The following is a 10,370-nucleotide window of genomic DNA, read 5'->3' as shown; positions in this document are numbered from 1 at the left end:
ACTTTTCTTTTCTTTTTTTCTTTTCTTTTCTTGATACTGTACTGATCAGTTAGACTATTTTGTGCAGGCTGTCATTTGTGTACCAAAACAAGGTGATTTTCATGGGGATTATATGACACTGCACATAAATCTTTTATGTAATTATGCATTATGGAGACTTATTTTCATGATTTAGGTGGACTTAAAAACATGCTATTTCATAAACTTAATACGGTTCTTTGCTTTTTGAAGAGCACTGAGACAGAGGACAAGAAAATATGCTAATATTGATACAACAGACCACAAAGATGCTCTGTTTCCTTCTGTTTTGCATTATATACTGTGTGAAAATAGTTATTATAAACAACAAGAAAGTGAGACAGACACATCCATAATTAAGTACAGAGAAATGAATACTGAATTGTAGGCAAGAGCCCTGAGTCATGAAAGCTGCACAATACAGAAACATCACAGCTGAAATCTTCAGCAAAAGTATTGTTTGAATTAAGATAATTTGATGGCCAATTTAAATTTTGTTTTCTATTTATTAAGATTTCTTTTTCAGATGCTTTTGCTTTGTTAGATCTGCAGCAGCTCAGATTTTTAACAAGGACATTGGGTTCTTTTTATTTTAATGATACATCTTTTGGACACATTTGCTTTCCTCCAATAATTTAATATAAGAGCTAAGCTCCCAATTAAAAGCCAATTATTAGGATTTGCAGTTAATCCAGAAGTGAAGCGGAACACTGGCAGAATTTGCCTTTGAGTTAGGCCTTATGCTGATAGCACAGAACCAATTTCTCTCTTACCCAATATACATGTTGAAAATAGCATGTAATTTCCATTTATAATTAGATGGAGATTATTGTCACATCTGTACTTACAATTGTTTCCATTTATGTAAAATACAGAAGCTCTGATTATTCAGTACATGAAGTGGAAGCTCACGTGCTACTGAAAGTTAAAGTGTGTCAAGGGCCTATATATCTTAAATTGTTTATTTCAAAGAACAGTACATATTTGACCTAATCTATCAGCCACTGACAGATCTACCAATGATTTCTACATTATAATTTCAAAACTAGAGATGCATAGAACACTTTAATTTCCTGCTACTTAATTTCTGTCAGGCTGAGGAAGAAAAAATAGAAATACAGACTACTAAGAAATGGTGATGAGCTTTCTAAAAAGCAGAATAGACCATATTTATGAAAATTTTAGTCTCCCATAAATAGCATTTCACTTGGGTCTGAGTCAAGCAGTTGAATTTAAATGTCAAATACCTTAACTTTTCAGTTCTTTAAATTGCACTTTAAAACCTGTATTAAACTAAGATCATGATGGAGATCCTCTATTTAAAATTCCAGAAACTAATAAATACTTAGTTGCCCTGATTTTATGATGAACCATTTATATATACATCTTACATATGTCTTCAGGAATCTATATTGGCTTTTTATATTGGCTATATTGACAATTACATATGTCTTCAAGAATCTATATTGGCTTCGTGAAACTAGAAACTTTTCAGATATGTAAATTAATCTTTCATTACTATGCAGTATTCTTTAAATTAAATTACAGTATAGCTATCAGATTCTAGCAGTTCTTTTGCTGCAGTGAGATAATTTCTGGAGGCAAGACACCTGGCCAGGCTAGAGTGGTGATTAATTTTATGTGTTTAGGGTGCAATCATCACTCAGAGAAAGGCTTAGGGTTTGGATGATGGATGATGGGTAAAGTGCAGGCTGATAGGACATGGCCCATGAATCTGTTCTACATCATCAGTTCCTTTGATCACTGGCAGAAGTTCAGAGATACTTCTTTGCATCTGTCCAAAACAAACAAAGCTACCATATACCTTTCTGCAATGTCATTTTAAAATATAGATCCACTTGGGGGAACTTTTGTTGCAACAATGCCAAGGTAAAATAAAAAGGAAATATTTCTACCTGAAGTTACATGCACATTTACAAACAAAGTAGGGGAGTGTGAGTGTGTGTGTGTTTACATACATGTATATATAGATATTAATGACAGCTACTGGCAGAAAACTGATTTTTTTTCCTGCATGAAAACTGATATCTATGTTGACAGCAGAGATGGGATTCAACATAGCTGCTGAGAAATAGTGAAGCTTACACAGCTGTTGAGAAAAAACTCTTTAAGTTTTATAGCAATGCTATACATCGTTTCTTTTCCCTTCAGTAATGCTAGTGGCTAGTAAGAGTTGGGAATTGCTTTATTGTTGAGATGAGTGTGAAATAGCTAGACAAATTATTTTTCATAAATAATTCAGAGGGGGAAAGAGATGGTGGTGCTAACCTGAAAAATAGAATACTCTTTTGTTCCTCAATTATCAAAGTACAATTTGATAATTGAAAGCAAATGTTTCCCTTTTATCATATGATTTTCACTGTTCTTTGCCCAATGCTGTCCCCTGCAGGGTATAAGAAATCAGATCTCAAGGATCAGAACTACTCAGAGGCTTAAAAAGCAAAACATTCTAGTAATAAAACAAAAAGGGAAATGGACACAGCAAATAGCTAGAATTAACATTAGGCTCTTTATCAGATTTCATTATTGGGTTGGCATAGTACTACTATTTCATATCAAATTATATCCTCAGATGTATGTGACTGGGGGTTAAAATATACATCCTTTGAAAAATCTCTTGTATCTTATTTATTGAATACACTGATTGTTCTGTGTAGATGTTACGAATTGCTAGTGTTCATGTTTGTATTCCTTCATAGAGCAACACCAAATTAGCCAATTCTTTTAAGTGCTACCAACAAGACCTGAACTTGGAAATCAAACTGAACATTTGATTAATGAAAACATTTATATCTCAACCCCCTTCTTCATGGTTTTGAAACATGGAATATAAGAGGAATGTGAAAATGCTCTCCACTTAAATGGAACTGGTAAAACAACAATTAAAGGACAGTTGATTCCATGTAAACTGAATACAGCTTCTTTCAGACATGATATAGAAGAAAGGAAAGCAAAAGGAACACTAAAGAGGAAAGAAGGTGGGAGAATTGATTGGACTTGACTAATAGGATCAACTCTGCACGAAACAAAGTAAAACATAATATAGGGCATAAAAAGCTCTGGGTGCATTTGCAGTCACATTGGCCACAGAAAGAGTCATGCAGCTGTTATTATTACTCTCCCCTTCCTCAGCTGAGAGTCATCACTTTATCTCACTAGGCACAAATACCAAAATGCTCATTAACTCTCTTGCAACTCCTCAGTTTCTTTTTACTGAGTTGTATTTCATCCAGATCCATTGCACCCGAGGGCACAAGATAATTTTTTCTACACAAAGGGATTCTCAAGAGTGATGTGACTGCTCCTTTTCTCCTCAGAGTCTAAGTGTATTGTATCATCTTCATAGCATACTCACAATCCTGGGCCCCAGGATGCAGAGTTGGTTAGTATCTCCAAACCAAAGACTGTCGTGTAGCAGGTCAAATTGTTGTGCTGTGCCACTGGGCTGGCTCAGTCTTTCCTTGTTTGATTTAAAGCACAGCTCTACTGTGAAAAGTAATTATTAAAATGGTATTTTCTTCTTCAATAGAGCTTCTTCCTATGTGTATGAAGAATTACATCTGCTGACTCAGATGACAAATGTGTATTTGCTGCTTTCCACTCTTCCTAGCCCTGCAGAGCAAACACTGCTAAGAGAGGGTGAGTTGGATTCAATTTAATCTTGTGTATTGTAATATTGTTTACTAAATTCCTACTTGTTATCCTTCTGCAAGTCCAGTGAGGACAGTGGTGTTGTAAAGCTGTCCCTGGGGACACAATTTCACCTGCAGAGCCTTTACTGCTGGTGGTGATCTGTGAAAAGGAAGGAACCCAGCTTGACTCTCAGATCCAACTTGCATTTGTAGGCCTATCAGTTAAAAAAACCAAAAAAAACCCCCAAACCTGTAAATTAAGTACATTTGAATTAGTCATTAATACAGAGTAAGCCAATGCTATATTTTCCATGATTAAATTTTACCCAACAATGCTTACAGAGATTCAGAATGTGCTGGAAGAATTTAAGCTTTGTGAACCTGTCCTTTGGATTATAGTTATTCCTGACTGGTAAAGGACAATGCAGAAGTACTTTGTCCTTTGCTGATTGATATTTTCAGTACCTGCTTTGGAAGAGGGCAGGGTACCAATAGCTTTATAATGACCAGGTGTCCATACTGCTAATAAATCTGTAAATTATGAGGTAGTGCTAATATATCTATGGTCCCTGGCCTGAGTAGATGGGGCTAGCCTTTGGTGACTTCATTCTTTTCTCACTGAGCCATCTCAGAGGTTAGTGAAGGCTCTCTCATGTAAAATAGGCTGTCACCTTTCTTACTCAATTTGAAGGTGAAGCCATTAGAAGAATTCATGTGGAAATATGAGCTGAAGTGTTTTCAGTATAATGATAGTGCTCAGCTTTATATGCCTATCTCATCCAGTCTGCAGAGAAACAGTCAAGTGTCATTCACAGCTTCTGGGTGAGACTGGGGTATGGATGACAGTGAGTTGGGCAATTAAGAATGAAATGATTATGGTGGGTTGAAGAAGACAAGCAGAAGATCTGGAGTGAATTTATCACTTCCTCAATTGAGGATGATCAGTCAGCATTTTGCAACCTAATGGTCTGGTTACATTCCCAGTGGCTCCCAGACAGTCATCCCAGTGACCCCAAGGCTGCTTTTTATCAACTTGATCTGGCAAGGAGATTGTGTCTTTTCCCTTCAGCTGTGGACCTTGCTACAATGAACCATGCCTCTTCAGAATTCTAATTTGGACCTCTGTGATGCAATCTACAAGGGACTACACCTTAAATCCAGGAGGAACTGAAGTTAGTGTAGAATATGGGAGCCTGCTTGATTAAAAGAATATCTTGCCACAAGTACGTGATACTTGTGTTCTGTGATCAGCCCTGTTTGCCATTTGGCTTTTCTAGGTGAAATTGAAGGTGTTGATTTTGACCAACAAAGCCCTAAATTCCATCGAACTATCCTACACAAGAAACAGCTGCTCTCAACAAACCATACTGCTGCAGTTGAGATTAGCAGACTTAACTCAGCTGAAGCCCCCTCAATAGAGAGGAAGCTTCTGACAGGGCTTTTCATCATTGGAATTCACTGTCCCCAAACCCCACCATCCCACCCCTCCCCTCGACCCTACCCCCACCAGTCCCAGTTCACAACAGTTGGCTTCCGGACATGCTGTGAGACGATCTTTTACCACAAATATTTTTGGAAAGATGAGTGGGCTAGTGCTAGCATTCCTTTTGTGCAAGATGGCCTTAACTGACAGTAAAGGGCAGCCAGAGCCTAAGGCAGGTATCCTTTTACGTATATTATTACGTCTACAATAAATAAGCATGATACCCACAATCCCATTTTTACACAGTGACTTTTAAGTAGAATATTCCTTCTAAGAAAAATTTCAGTCCCAAGCAACCAATATTTGGAAATATAGGAACGGCCAAACTGTGTTGGACTAGTACCATGTCACCAATAGTGGCTAGTGTAAAGTGCTTCAAGAAGCCCTGCTCCGTATAGTTATGGATGACCTACTACCAGGTAAAGCTTCCTCCTAATTCCCAATCATTAGAAGTTAGCTAACGCCCTGAAGTATGTGGATTTATATCCTTTGTTTACCAGCATATGATGTTTTACCTGTAATGTATTAGCAGCCATTTTTTATCTTTTTTTGGTGAACAAAGTGATTTTTGACTTCTCTCACAGAGCTATTGTTCTGTTAGTTGCAACCTTCTTTGCAAAATGAGAATTAATGGGTCCTGCTTTAAACGAAATCTTTGTCTTGTAAATAATCATTTAGGTTTTATAGCCTGCTGTAAACACATATTTTATTGATTTGTGGGTGGGGTGGAAGTTGTTTGCACATGTTCAATTCATGTTTTAAGTTATTTCTCTAAAAACATGTCTGCATTTCTAAACCTGGGATCCAGTTTATCATGTTGTTGATGGAGGAATAGTGTAGTTTATCAGAGGGTAAAGTGACCTAGCAATAGATATTTCCATGAGAAAGAAGGCAGCTGCCAGCTAAGAATCAGGTCAGTGCTTCTCTCCCAGGAATCCGCCATTTTGTATCCTCATGTGTGGTATTGTAGGGCACATCAAATTGTTAGATTTTTAAATCCACCAATCCCTGCTGGCTCTGTGGCACACCTGTCAATATGGTGTCTTGACTAAAAATGGCCTGCTGCTCCACTGCCTCTGGACGATCAGGTATCATCCCCAAGGAGACACGGGAAGAGGAATCTCTAGTTGCCTTTGTCAGTACTACTCTCCCGTTGATGTCATTCTGCTGGGCTGAGCAGGCATAGCCCGTGAGAGTGGCAGGAACTTCCAATATAAATAAATATGATAAATGTGTATATGTTACAGACACATACTCACACACTCTTCAGAAGCTATCTGGTAACTTTCTTTAAGGTATCTCTACCACTGAGGGTATTATTATTTGATATTTATTTTATAGTAGTACCCAGAAACTAAGTTCTGTTACTGCATTATGTTAGGCACTCTACAAACAATGACACAGATAAATTCACAGCTCAGAAGAGCTTACAGTCTTCTGCAAACACTTACACGTTTTCTTAACTTTAAACTTCAAGTCAATGGGACCACTTGAATGTTTAAAGGTAAGCCTGTGTGTAATCTTTCACAGGATCTGTGCCTAAGAATTCATGGTAGTATACTATTAAAAAAATCTATTACCAAAACATTTTTGTAATAAGAGCAGCCTGTGTTACCATCTTTTTCTTTAAACAGCATATTATCTAAGAAGAGAATACTGATTTAAATCATGTATTCCATCTAATGATTGCAAACATATTAAATTAAACCAATATAAAATTAACTCTCTTTTTGCTATTGGGGATCATTCCTACTGCATTTGTTTGGATGGCAGTTAAAAAAAAATGCCATTAGCCTAAGGGTGAAATAATTATTTAAAGGAATTTTTTTGTTTTAAAATATAGAAATATTCCTGAAAATATAACAGACCCAGGAATGTTCTTTACATTATAGGCATCTATTTAGGAAGAAGTTGGTTCAGTTTTCAAATATGAAAATGTAATTTTAGCATTTAAGCAATCAGGATAGTGGTAATTTTAAAATAAAACATGAACAATAGTCCTTAAATGACTGTGTTTCTGGACTTAGATTGATGCTTAGCACATTGATCTTCTTCAACAGAAGCTTTCCATATTCCATCTGTTAGAATCTTTGACCTTTTCTTAACACCATTAAAAGATAAAATGTTAATCTACTGAAAAAAGATGCATGACCTTTTAAAAGTGAACTGTACCACTTTAGAGTCTGCCATCATTAAAGAACTTTATGCTCAGGAGCCATGCATTATGTGTATCATAGCAATTTAATTGTTTAGAATAATGTAATTGTTCAACCAAGAAGATATATACCACACATAACATAAATTAGAACTAGAACGATGTGAACTTTGAAAAAACCTGATCAAGTTAATGTGTCAGACCAGGGCTCGCTTTTCGTTCTAATCAGCCACAACCTCTGAATTTATTTATTTATTTTTTCTTATTATGATAAGATATGTGTCTGGGAGCCATCATTTAAAAAAAAAAAAAAAAAAAAGGACAGAACCTCATACGAAATGAAACTACATCCTGGATGTTCGACACTTTTAAACTTTTTTTTTTTAATGAAGTGTTTTTATTTATTTAAGTTCAGGCTATAAGTGTGAAACTCCTGTTTCAAATTGGAGCAAAGCTTCTAAATGATCACAGACTTATTGAAAGTGGTGTTTACTTGTTAATGTTAAAACTTGATCAGTTAAAAAGCAGACATTTTTAATGACAGTGGCCTTGACCCAGAAAAGCACTGAAGCATGTGCTTAAATCAAGCCGTACTCAATAAAGCATTTAAGAACACGCTTAACTTCTAGCACGTGGTTAATTCCCACTGGCTTCAAGGTAAGCCCATGCTTTCCTGATTTAAGGGTTTCCCTGAATACAGCCAGAGACAACAAACTGAATTATTGTTGTTATTTAATTCAACTTAACCCTATGCCATGATGCCTGCTATAGAAATAAGAGAGAGACAATTCCTTGCTAAAGAATTTGTGAGTACAGCAATCTGATTAATGGTGTGGTTACTTAATAAGTGCGTAGCAAATGACTTTAGAAAGTTCATCTAGGCTCCTTGTTAGAATAAGATGTTCTAGTCTTTTGATGTACAGTGCTGGAGCCTAAAAATCCATCTGTCCTACATAAGAGGGCGTCTTTAAATGAGCTCAGTATTATTCAGTGGCAGTTTCCCTGCAGAGTAAGTGATCCCCTGTAGAATGGAAGGAGCATTAAGGCTCCAGGACTATAGAAGTTCTACTCAGATGTGTATTAATTATTTATTGTTGCTGTTGTTTTTATTGTTTGTTTATATTATGACATCACCAAAGGATCCCCGTTATGAACCAGGACCCCATTGGGCCAGGCACTGTACAGACCCACAAACACACAAAAGAAAAAAGACAGACCCTGCCCCAAATGCTTCCAATCTAACTGTAAGATAAGATATAGCAAATGGATACAACAAACAGATGTGCGATGTAGAAGGTAACAATGAGACAATACTGATGATCATGATAAACAGTGGTCACACCACAACAAATCTCTAGCCCTTGAGTTTTTTATGGGCATCACAGCAGAGGAGAATTTTCAAGAGGAGAATGGATGGAGGCCAATGAGGTGAGCTTGTGGATGTGTATGTTTCCAACTCTTGCACTTTTATCCTGAGTTTTCTGATATGTGGTGCTTCCTTAAAGCCTGAGCTGTTGGAATCAGACTATGACATGAGATTCTTAGGTGTCATTTTAGAAAAGCAAATGTTTCTAGCCCTCCTGGTTGCAGAGAGAATCTTGAAACCATGAACCCTAATGGCTCCAAAGCCACAAGAGAAATAAAAAGACTCCAAAAGTTATTAAAATCTCAAATTTTCCACCAATCTCATTGGTTTTGAGTGCTTATAATCACTGGGAGTTCCTCCCATCCATCAAGGCAGCATAGGAGGAAGTGTGAAGGGGTATGTAGGAAAACTAACAAATGGGAAGACATTTTCCTCTGTCAATACTTCTAACTCCTAATTAAAACTCTATATACTCTTTGCTGCTTCTGCTGCTTTAATAGGTTAGTTTGTTTATATTTTGTCTCTGTTAAATAAATAGGACCTGATTTTCTTTAACCCAAGCATTTCATATCTGAATTGAATAATACCACCTTTTTCATTCTGAATTTTTAGCACACTCTTTCACTGTATTAAGCTGTTTCCTCCAACTCTAACTCCCATTTATCACTCCAAATTTCTTCACTTCCATATTCTTCCCTCTAGGTCACTGATATTGAAAGCAAGCAATATGTTTTTTAGTGTTCAACCACGTGACACTTCACTAGTCACATAGTATACTAGGTAATGAGATGACAGTCAGTGTTGCATATATTTCCTATGCATATCATGTGAAAGCCTGTAGTGGGGTGGATGGACACAGCCAACAGGGTAGTCAGTGGTAGCAAACCACAGTCATGTGTCCAGTGCTTTGGGGGAAGGACGATTGTAGAGATCTGTGTGTTTGTGATCATATATGTACAGGATTTGGACCTATATTTCCTGTGGATCATTGATCTGTAGGTATCTTGGCAGGCCACATGCCCTGCCAGTTGCACATTGCTGGTAGCACCTCAAGAAAACATAAGCTATTTCAAGGTAAGTCCCACCCTTGCATGCATTTTTATGTGGGAAGGGAGGATATGATCCTTAGTAATTACTTTTGTGTCTACTAAGTATAACTACAAAATAATCTGCAAAAGCCATAATTACTACCTAATTAGCGTTTCCAAATAAAACCTTACACAGTTACTGTATAGTGCAGCAAAGAGCAACTGCTTGCTGTTTCTTCACAATATAGTAGTAGTCCTTATACATTTTGTGAGTGCTCATAACTTGTTGCCAACCAAAAAACGGATGTTGCAAACATTGATCTCCACAATGGCAGGTATATGTTAAACGGAAAGTTAATTTTACCCTTGACGGAAGCAAGATGTCACAATAACTGAAACTAGGTGTGAAAGAAAAGTTTTAAACTTTGCTGCTCTTAGAAACATTAAGGTAGCATATAAATAGAAAAGTGAACCTGCTAAGAAAGAGCTGATCTTGTGTTTACATGTTCATTACTGTTTTGGACAAAGAGACTCTGCAATTAATATTTTCTGTTTTGAACCATATCTTTCATTTTCCTTTATGTTAGGTTTATACTATATTCCATGGAGCAGCTGTCTAGAACCAGGAACTCCTCATTTGCTTGCTGGTCAATGCATACAGTAAGTG

General features: G+C 36.7%; 1 protein-coding gene across 1 annotated transcript in view; it reads left to right on the top strand.

Annotated features, from left to right (window-relative positions):
• LOC137154526 (uncharacterized) overlaps window positions 1–10,370 on the top strand; it is a 317,851-nt gene that overhangs the window by 289,427 nt on the left and 18,054 nt on the right. The window contains exons 11-12 of the mRNA XM_067550253.1: window positions 3,569–3,678; window positions 10,291–10,363. The gene's annotated coding sequence lies outside the window, so the exon portion shown is untranslated. The remainder of the gene's footprint in view (window positions 1–3,568; window positions 3,679–10,290; window positions 10,364–10,370) is intronic.

Source organism: Emydura macquarii, unplaced genomic scaffold (assembly GCF_026122565.2).
Source record: "Emydura macquarii macquarii isolate MOO-44397 ecotype Brisbane River unplaced genomic scaffold, CSIRO-AGI_Emac_v2 contig_295, whole genome shotgun sequence".
Lineage (NCBI taxonomy): Eukaryota > Metazoa > Chordata > Testudines > Chelidae > Emydura > Emydura macquarii.
Note: the sequence above shows the minus strand (reverse complement) of the source record. Positions and strands in the feature narration are given on the sequence as shown.